Source organism: Corvus brachyrhynchos, unplaced genomic scaffold (genome assembly GCF_000691975.1).
Source record: "Corvus brachyrhynchos isolate BGI_N302 unplaced genomic scaffold, ASM69197v1 scaffold194, whole genome shotgun sequence".
Taxonomy (NCBI): domain Eukaryota; kingdom Metazoa; phylum Chordata; class Aves; order Passeriformes; family Corvidae; genus Corvus; species Corvus brachyrhynchos.
The window spans coordinates 5,747,018-5,758,494 of record NW_008237890.1 but is presented as its reverse complement, the minus strand read 5'-3'; positions in this window follow the sequence as shown (position 1 = coordinate 5,758,494).

The window sequence follows — 11,477 nt, the reverse complement described above, 5'->3', positions numbered from 1 at the left end:
TTAATAACCGTCTTTTTTGCTTTTCATTTGTTTCCTAATATTTTTGTCATTCTCCCCTTGACCGTTTGTTCCCTATTACACTTGGGCAACAAGAAGCTAACCTTACTTAAAAAACAATATGCTTAGATTAACTGCTGAACAACTAGAATGACTAAACAGGATTTAAAAACATTTTCCAAGTACAAGGTCATTCAAAGTTGAGCTGAAAAGATCCAGTTATTACAGGGGCTAGGCTCAAAGCTTGACAGAACACAAAACAAAAGACTGCAATTCCCTACAACTTTAGAACCTTAAAAGAGAAATCTGTGTATTTAGTATTTGTGTAGACACAACATGTTACCACAATAAACACAAAAGTAACACTCTCCCATAACAAGATATTTATTTTAAGGACATATATTTTTGTGTGTCATTTAATCATCATCACATTTGCTTTCCTGCTATTTCATAAGGTTATTCTCTATAACAAAGTTTCTAGTTATTAACCCAAACAGTATTCTTAGAATATTTCAGAAACTTTAAAATGTGCAGTTGGCATGTTTTGGTGAATTGGGAGACATTGACTTGTATCAGCGTATTTTGTACATTATATTTCTCCCAAATCTTTGTATTTTGGAACCCCTGCATTTACAGTTATCAAATCCATGAGACTGTTAGGCTAAATTCTTCCAAAACTATCTTCCGTTTGGATTTCACTTTTTAAAAATTAAATAATACTGCGTTTGAATTAGGTCAGCACAAGAATTTTTCCTAATATGTAGCAGTTGAGTAAGCATGCAATTTTTTGTGGCTTTTCCACTTGTAAGACATCTATTTGGAATACATTGCACAATTGAAACCTATTTGTTATGGCTTTTGCTCACTTGCAGTCCCTGTGAAAGTTACACAAATGGAAGTGCTCCCCAAGTTGCGTTGGTGGCAGAAGAAAAATATTTTTTGTTTGGGTTTTTTATTTTGCGCTTGGAAAATTCCACATCTTTCTTTGAAACATGTTCATATTACGAACATGTTGCAGTTACTCTCAATCACAATTTCCTTTCTTTCTGTTTGTGTATTTTTTTCCTTATCTTAATGTGCAATAAAAAGTTACTCCATCCATTTTGGCAACCCCCAATACTTCATTATTAGAAGTAAAGAAATGTAAGTACATAATAGATCATTTTCATTTTCTTTTAAACAAAAAATATTGTACTGGTCTGATTTGAATTAAAAGTGTTAAAATGTTATACTTAAGAATTTGCATTTCTCCTTGGATTTTTATGTTGACTGTTCATGTTTGTCACCAGTAGTTTTCTAGGAAACAGCATCATCAAACAGGTTCTTTCTGAAAGATGTTTGTCGGCTACAGTGAACAACACAAATCAAAATTGCTGAAATGATTTCTAGCAGGTTTTGGCAATGTCCTCAATGCTGTAGTAATTTATATGTTTCTCAAGAACATATTATAACCCTAGAAATACGTTAGATCTTGTTTAGACAATGAATTCAAAACATACTTTCTTCCAGTAAAAGTTTCTGGATTGGTTTTGTGGTTTTTGCTTGTGCATGCATTCAGGGCTGCAGGAGACATTCTTTCCACTTCTGTGATAGCTGTATGTAATAACATGATTATGGTCACAGGAAGAAGGGAGATTTAAAAGTGCCAAGGTCTGCAAGGAAAAGTAGTATCTGATATTGGATCACCTGTCATAACCAAGAGAACAGGCAGACCATTTAGATGTTAAAAAAATTGTGAACAAAAGTATTTGACCAAATTTATACTTTTTGTTTCCAACTGCTTGTAATAAAAGATACAACTTCAGACCTCATTCCTACCATTATAACATACTCATACTGAATTAGCAAATTTTGAAAAAGCAGAGCTGGAAAAGGTCAGCATGGAAGCTTAGATTCACTGATGTAGGGGCCTGGAGTTCCACCACTAGCACAATTCACTTTTCACTCAGTGCAAAGAAAGTGCCATTTTGTTCTCATAAGCAGAGGGTAAGATAGCAAGGAGATTTGCTCCCAAAAAGACAAGAGGTAGAACCAAGTAGCCTCTAAAATAAATTTATTTTATTGCCTTAGTTTACTGCATACTTTTCTACTGCACACTGTGCCTTACTTATAGACTGGGTAAGCATCAATCAACAGATTACATTCCCCAGAAGGGCTACATCATGATGCCAGAGGAGTCCGTAACATGGCCCTGGGAGTCCCTGTTCCACTTACCTTTGCCATGGAGAAGGCTTCGGTTTTTTGTTGTGTTTTAAATGAGGTCACAGACCTTGGCACTATATCCTTCAAGGCAATGAAAAACACAAGCCACTAATATAAAGTAGGGCATGTCAACTGAACAAAGCATAGAGGGAGGAAGTGATTAACAGTGTCCTGAATGAAGTCTTCCCCACCCCATAGCACCTGCCAGCGATGGGAGGCCTAGAGGGAGGGGCAGACAGCTGAAGGTCATTAAGAGGGGGAAGCAGATTCCAGTGTGGCTGTCCTGGCAGAGGTGTATTGGGTTTATGTTGTAGTGAACTGAAGAGATGGGTTTAGCTGAGCACTGGGAGTTGATTGTTTCATTGTTAATTTGTTTCGTAGTGAAATTGAACCCCAGAAGGGAGTTGAGCTTTGACCTTGCATGTGGTGTGTAGCCTGTATCATCAACTAACTGGGAGAGCCACATGGTTATGGAAGTGTGGCATGGAAAATGAAGAGCTGAGTTCCATCACCCTGAAAAAGGGTGTGAAGAGTACATGGCCACCCAGGCTTAGTAAGTAAGCCATGATCCACGATACCCTTGTTAACCCAAGGAGTGGTTGCTGAAAGGGGCAACACTGTCAATGACCACCCAAACTTTTTAGAGTATGCAGAGGACACAGACGAGCCACTCCCTCACCCTAGGGATTACAGACAGCTGAGAACATACACCTACACATCCTCTCATTGCATTCATGTACATGCACACGACACAAGAGCCATGAACATGTGCAAGTGCCTCACAATTACCCCTTTTTAATATTAGAAATCAGGTTTGCAACAGTTTGTATATTTTACTATTGGACACTGCTGCACAATACACTGAAATAAACTGGTTTTCAGACTGAGGACAAATTAAAAGTATAAACACTGGAATTAATTAAATTAAAAAAACAGGTTCAATTTAAAAATTGCTACATTTCAAATCTCTGTCATTCAGAAGTAATAAGAGAATTTTGAATAGAAATTTTAAAATGAATGTCTCAGGCAACCTGCAAAATGCACGGAAGTATAGCTTACCTCTTTTTACATGACAGGAAGGTTAAGGTGTAGTCAGGTTAAATCACAGCAAAATGCACAGCAGTAGCATTGATAAAGATGCAAATATTAAATAGAGCATAAATCAGAACCCAGCAATGTTTTTGCTCATAACAGAGCCAAGCCATCTGATTTTCAGGTCTTTGTTTTACAGTTCATACTGTGTTAAAAAAGATAAAGGCCTTTGGAAAATAAATTGAAACAAAGTATAAGCTAGTAGTTTAGTCAAAAAACATTTGCAGCAATTAAAACACTTTTTCTAGTTTTATCAAAATGCTTAAATTAATATGTATTATTTTACAGACACTAGCTTTTAAAGAAGAAAAAATCCTTGCTCCCACTCTAAGATAAGGAGGTTTTGACATCTTGTTATGATATTTCTCTTGCCTCAATTACCTTGCTGGTTTCTTTTGCTTGAAAAGCTGAGGTAAATGTCTTTCTGTTTGTTTCTGGTTTTCAGTTGACCATCAGGTTTAAGTTACAGTTATTTACAATCACTTGAATTCAGAAAATACTTCAGATGAACAAGTAAGATTCTATTTTTATTATCTGTGCACACTGTGGCAGTAGCTAAGAGTTACTGGGAGGGCACTTTGTGCTGCAGTATTTCAGTTGCTAACACTGTTCCCAAAAGCACTGTTTGCTATAAATTCCCAGCCCAAGGGAATACAAAACAGATACTGCACATTGCATTCTGGGGTGGTACTGCAGACTCAGCCCAACATGAACTCTTCTTGCAGCCTGAACTCCATCATCACAGTGGGATTCAACTGACTCAATTCACCGAGATAGAGCTCGTGTATTTTGGCAGCGATGCAAAGTTGTGCATTTGAACTTTCCTTTCCTTTCCTACTGTGGTTGATTTTAGAGTAACAAAGTGAGAGAGTCCATATCTGTTGATTTAAGGTTTTGGGCTTAAAGCTTTAGACAGTTTTTACTCAACAGAGTTTCTTCCTTTAGAGACACAAAATATTTAAGAATAAGTACTACATAAATATCTGTATTAAAAAAACCCCCACAGAAGTATTGTAATGAAAACTGCATTTAAAATTACCTGGAATCATTCACAAACAAAAGATAATTCCTGCAGTAATTAAGGGGGTTTTCAACACTGAATTTTGATAAATGTGTTTGTTTTGGTTAATTTTCTCAGCAGTTGGATCCTAGTGATGTGCACAAGATAAGAATTGATTTAAGCATGTAAAATAATTTAATTATGTCTGAAGGCAGACAGTGAGGGTTCAGAGGATAGCTTTTCGTGTTTACTCATTTGTGAGGTGGACAGGCAGTTGTCAGATCATACTCAGTTTCAAATTTACAAAAAGCAGAAATAGAATTCTCGCTACACTTAATTTTCAATTCAAAAGGAAATAAACAACATTCTAATAGAGTGTAAGAGTGGTTTGCCAAGAATAATTACATTCCTTTTTTTTTTTTCCAGAAAATGAAATTTAATTCTTACCAGCTCTCACAATTCTGTTGGAAGATCCCTGTTACTTTCCTTAAAACTCCTTCTGGAGTCCTTTGATTACATAAGAATTTCTAGGGTTGTTTCTTATTATGCTTTTAGCACTTTTATCCCACAGTATAAAAATATGACCCAAGTATGATCTAAGAACTCAAAACCTGAAAATCAAATATAAACAGCTATTAGAAATCACAATTTTATTTTCACTCTGACCAGTAGTTTTTGGACACTCTGCATAGGTAACACTAGATATCTCTTGAAAACCACAGATAAAAAAAATAAAGCTGATTTGGTTTTATGACCCAAATAGTGGTAGAAATATGCTAAATGAAGACTAGATACAGATACTAAAAATTTTGATACTAATATTTTTCATTGCTTTAGTTGTCTGAACTTACTACAATATGATATATTGAGACTGTGAACAATATAAAGTAAATATGTAGCCTAGACAGCAATTACATTAGATCATGTGTTGATTTTACTCCGCTTTGTTCAGGGAATGAGGTATAGCTACAAGTAGAAGAATATATGTAGTCTCATGTTGCAAGCTAACTCCACTTTTTTATTATTTTCATTTAAGTCTATGTATTCCTAGTGAGTGTCATCTTGACATCTATCTCCCCTGACCAGTTCTGCATCCTGACCACGTGACTCCTGACCACATAAGCTGTTTTAGAAGTATGCTCAAAATTACGGAATTCCTGAGTTGCTCTGATATTCTGCTGAGCTTTCTGGCAGTATTTCATGACCTAGAATATCCTTTGTGTTATTCAGTCTTTTATCTTTTCTAAGGTATCGTTTCTGAGAATCCAACCAAGTGAATTTAGGTGTCACTACTTTGACAAATGACCACTGAATAATCCAGCAGCAGTTTCAAATACAGTCTTTGCATCCCTGGGCCTCTGTCAATGGCTAAGACTTCCACAGAAGCTCTTCCATGAGGAATGTAAGCAGCAAAGACAGTAGCTTCTTAAAATGTTGTAGCTTTATGGATTAGATGATCATATTGGTATAACCTCCAAGAACACTCAAGAAAATAACTAGGGGTATATGAATTCTTATTATCTATGTGCATAATTCTGGTTTTGTCTACTGTAAATAGGGAATACTTATCTGGCATATCTGAAGAATCTGTCATGTATTGTGCTAATTAGATTATTTGTATTTTGTAGTACATTGCAACATTCCTGCCAAGTACCTTGATTTTTTTAAAAACAGATTTGGGAAGCTTTGTGCTAATGCCTCAGCTTGGTCAGACACCATTTTAAACATTTCTTTTGGTGCTAATAATACATAAGTGTGCCAAGTCATGGAGACCCACTTCATTCTGAAACCTCTTGGTTTGACAATAAACTGAGGAAATGTAGTCTCATACATGAGGGTCACTCAGCCTGCTACAAGTACTCACCCAATTGCACAGTATTTATTAGAGGGTGGTTCTGACCTCATGCTTCACAAAAAACTATTCTATTATTCTTGTGACATGCAGCATAGGGGAAATAGCTATTATATTGATTTATATTATGGATGAAGTGTTGTTTGTGGGTCCAAGGTCACACTTGCACTCCCCTGACTGACTCCTGGAAGAAAACATTTTCAGTCATTGTCCTTTTTCTCTATCCCGCCATTGTGTAGTGAGAAGCTGACATTGGTATTTGAAAATATTTTACAAGATAGTAAATACACACAGGAAACCATCTCTGAAATAGAAGGAGGAATTAGGAGGCCTATATCATCAAATCACACTGTAGATGCACAAAATAACAATGCTTCAATGCCTAGAGGACACCACTGCAAAGAAATATTAAATCTGAAAGACAATATTTATGATAGAAAATTTCAGCAAAAAATAGTAATTTCTCCCAGTAGCTAAAGAAAATCTGGCTGTGTGAATATAGGTATTTGCTCTTAAATAGGGTTCTTATTTTTTAAACATAAAAATACATCACCATGGGAGTTCCAAAAGATAAACTGTGCCTGGATACAGCAGAAGATTTAGTATTCCAGTATCCCAGACTAAATCAATAACTGGCATCTTATCTGGTCCATTTATTGAGAGAACATGATTTGCTTTTTCTTTGCATCATGTTAATGGATTTCTTTTCCTATTGAATAATACCTCTGTATGAATAGTGTTTTAAAGCTTATTTGGGTGAACATTTCCTTTGTACAGATTATATACTTATCTAGGATTATATACAGCAGAGTGCTGCTTACAGAAATGCTGTTACTTGAGTCTGTTATTTTACGGTAACCAAAGTAATAAAAAATAATATATTTCACTGTTAATTTCTCATAAAGGTTCGGGTAACTATGCAGCCTCCAACTCACCTGGAAAATGAAAATTCTGAATCCACGCATCATTATCAGCATTCAGGGTAGTACAAAAAACTTAAAAAAGTGTAACAGCAGGTAATACAATACCTTTCACTGATGTGATTTTTTAAATCATTATTTTCATTTAAGAACTGTTGGTTACATTGAAAGGAATTGTCATAGAAATTATGGTTTAGAGAACCAGAATTACTGCAGATTAGTTTGCATACATGTTACTGATTTGCTTATTCTTTTTCTTTTTCTAACTTGCTGTTTCTTGGACTGGAACAGTAGTTGTTTGCCACTGCCTTTAGTCCCAGTGGACATACTGCCTTTGCCTTCGAGCAAAGCCTCTTAATGAAACCAGAGAATACTTTTCTCTATCTTGGGCCCATGTCTAGACAATATTAAGTATGAGTTGCAGCTCTAATGACCTCCAGGAGGCCCACAACTTTCTTTCACACTCTTTTGCTTTGTATGGCTAAATAAACTTCAGCTATGTGTTTCTATTTATTGCAACATTTTTATTATTATATTTATTGCAAAATTTTATTTAGAACTCTGTCAATTGTCACATTATACCTGTCCTTGATAGCTCTTTTGTTCATCAGTGCCTTTCACTCTGAGCAATGGAACCTCATAGTGTCTATTTACTTTTAAAATCCCTTAGAAGTAAGTGTAAGTATGTGTTTGTGTGTCTGTGATGACTAGGGGACATTAGACCACAAGAGAAATGTCACACCATTCATTGTTTCCTTCATTCTGGCATATGCAGGCCTATTCCTTGACCATTCTTTTCTCTAGTATTTCCTTTCCTTTCCTGAAAAATATGTGTTGTTTTACACATTAGAAACTTGCTATTTCTAAATCTGATTCTTTCTTATTACCACCTTTTGCTCGTTTCTCTGTTTTGATCATCCATGTACGTAACATGTCCCCGTTTTCCTTCTCCTTCAACCAGGTCCTTCTTCCAATTTATCCCTGCAGTTATGTTGCTTATTGGGCTATCCTTCTTAGTCAGAGTTGCCCCTCCATGTTCTGTTTTTCAACAAAACAGTATTGACAAATTCTTAGGTAAGCTGGCAGCTTCCTGTATTCCATTCTCCTCCAGTTCTAACCTACATTGTGGACTCCTGTAACCTCCATCTTCTCTTTTTTTTGGAACATCCATAAAGTCTTTCAGTGTCTGCACATAGTCACCTTTGTTTGTCAATCACTGTGTGGCCCTGCCAATTATCTTACCACCTATTGCCTGTTCTTTTCTTTGGAAAAATTAAAACACTTTTTCATCCAGTGTACATCAATGGGTTTCTTCTGCTCAGTTGGATGAGTCATCACATCTCTGCAACTATGTAGTCTGTAGTCTCAGAAGTTTTGTTTCTTTCTGATGTCTTGGAGTTGAAGTTGGCTACTAATGAATTGCAGTATTGTGGCAAGTACTGAAATTTTTTCCTTTCTTCTCCAGACCAGTTACTTGCATCACAAAGTCCTTTTACCTGAGGTAATTGTATAGACTGCACATAGCATTTATTTGTTTGAGGCTTTAGAGGGCACATGCTGTCTGTGCAAAGCCTTTCATACACAGTATTTCTCATATATTTAATTTCACTAAATGACATCATATACTACTATCCTAATATAGAGAAGACAAGACCTTCCCACGTGTGTTGGTTTTGACTGGGGTAGAGTTAATTCTCTTCACAGTGGCTGGTATGGGACTGTGTTTTGGATTTTTGCTGAACACAGGGTTGATAAACACAGATGTTTTTGTTATTGGTGAGCAGGGCTTACACACAGCCAAGGCCTTTTCTGCTTTTTGTACTGCCACACTGGGGAGGAAGTTTGGGGGTGCGTGGGAGGCTGGGAGGAGACATAGCCAAGATGGGTGACCCCAAGTGACCAAAGGGATATTCCAAACCACATGGCATCATGCTCAGGATATAAAGTGGGGGAATAAAGAGGGAGGGAGGATGTTTAGAATGATGGCATTTGTCTTCCCAAGTCACTGTTACTTGTGATGGGGCCCCTGCTCTTCTGAAAGTGGCTGAACACCTGCCTGCCCATGTGAAGTGGTGAATTAATTCCTTGTGTTGCTTGGCTTGTGTGCACAGCTTTTGCATTACCTATTAAACTGCCCTTATCTCAATCCACAAATTTTCTAGCTTTTACCCTTCTAATAGTCTCCTGGATCCTGCTGGTGGGGGAGTGAGCAAGCGACTGTGTGGGGCTTGGCTGTCAGCTGGGTGAAACCATGCTGCCATGCAGAAGCACTCACCCACGCATACTCAGTAGTATATGCTGGCAGTAGGTCCATTACTCCCTACTGCTTCGTGACTTGTGCGTCCTCTTTTTTGGCAGTCACATGGGGGTGCAGTGCCAGCTTCCCTCCCAGGAATCTTTCTATGGATTTCACAGAGATCTGGGCAGAACATGCAAAGCTAAGCACCTTCTGCTCAGCACAACAGCAAAGTGGATGGTGTCTTTTAGGAAGAAGGGGAAAATAGGAGAAGTAACATCTGCTTCAAACAAAATGTCCAGCAAGTACAGTTTACCTGAAAGACAGTGAAACTGTCTCCTTCACTGCTACCATGTTGGCTAGTTTTTTATCCATCATATTGCAATGATAATGACCTGGCTAACAGATGACTGTAGTGCTGATACTGTTCTAAGAATTAAATTTTCTTTCACATCCAGATGGCGGAAGAGTGTAACCAAATGGTTTTTATGCCAATTCACCCTGGCCGGGAGCCTATGCTGAAGGCTACTACAAAGTCCCAACAAAAAAAACTGGATATAATGTAAGTATGGTTAATAGGGCTTGTCTTAGCATATTTGGTAATGTTGAGTTAGTAAGAGTAAAATTAAAACTTTTGGACACTTCTCATATAAATCTAAAGATTTACAGAAAGAAGCCAGCAACTGCCAGTGTGAGATAGTCAACCTGATGAAAAGGGAACAGGAGAGAGATCAAATGAGATCAATTACAAATTTTCCTTTTGGTTTTTTTTGGTCATTGGTTTAGGAGTTTTCTGGGGGTTGGGAAGAGGAACAAAGCTTTATTTCATGTCATCTTCAGTAACCTTAGATATTCAGACTGTATTCCAAAGTACGTCTCCTATATGGATTATATGGATTGGTAGTATTGAAAGAAACCATTAAGGTGTGTCCTTGACACTTTCACTTATTTGCAAGAAAAATTGTAACTGTTTTCAGAAAAAAAAAAGCCTGTGAAAGAACATGGATCTGAATTATATATTGTACTGTTAAGTGTGGCAATGCAAACTATGTAAATCTATTTTTACCTCTTTTGTTGCTTTACATCTCATAATATACTCAATTCTTTTTTATAGTACAGTTCTTCCACTATGTTTAGGGCCTAGGTGATCTCACCACTGTCCAGTTTTTTAAGAATGTACTGCCAGACTTTACTGAGGAACCCTAGTATAGTGCCTGTCCTTATGGTGCTGTATGTGCACAGTAAATCCAGCTTGTCAAATACAAACCCACCCCATAATACATTGCATTCCGAGTAGGAAAAACATTATGTGCACTATAAAGTTGGTCTGAATATGCTTGTATGACATGTACATGCTTGTACCAACATTAAATCTGCAGCAGATGTGAAGTATTAAGCATCAAGGCCACACTGTAATTCTCAGGACCTCCTTCAAACTGGTCCAAGGTCTTTAGACCTCAGCACTAACAGGCAGCACAACATAACATAAATTGTTAATCTGAAGTCTCTCATGTAACAGGATTATCCTTCCTATTCAAGTAAAAATATAAAAAATAACAAATTTTATTCAAGATCATTATCACTGCATCGTAAGGATATCTAAACATTTCATAGAAACACTACTGCATTTTTCTCTGAAATACACTGACAACAGAGAGACAGTGATCCAATAGTATAAAATAAAGGGAAGTGTAGTAATGTAGTGGATGTAAGATGTCAATTTAGCTAATATAATTTCATACATTTTCCAAACACTACAAAAAGAAAAGAGAGACAAAGGCAGTATTGGGAATTCTAAATGGAAATCCTGAAAACAATATATTATTAGAAAGTAATGCATCACTAACAATAGTAAAGCTGAGAATGATTTGGGTCCATAACTAAATAGAGGGGGACCTTAGTAACAGAGGATACAGAGAAGGCAGATTTTACTGAACACTTTTTTTGCATTGGACTTCACTGACAAGACCAGTCCTCAGGAATCTCTGAACCAGAAGACCAGGGTAAAGGAATGCTGGAAGGAAGACTTTACCGTGGTTTGGATTGGGCTGGAGAACACCTAGGCAAACCTGACATCCAGAAATCCATGGCTCCTGATGAGATGCATCCAGAAATGCTGAGAGAGTTGGTGAACACCATAGCTGGGCCACTCACAGTCATCTTTGAAAGATCATGGAG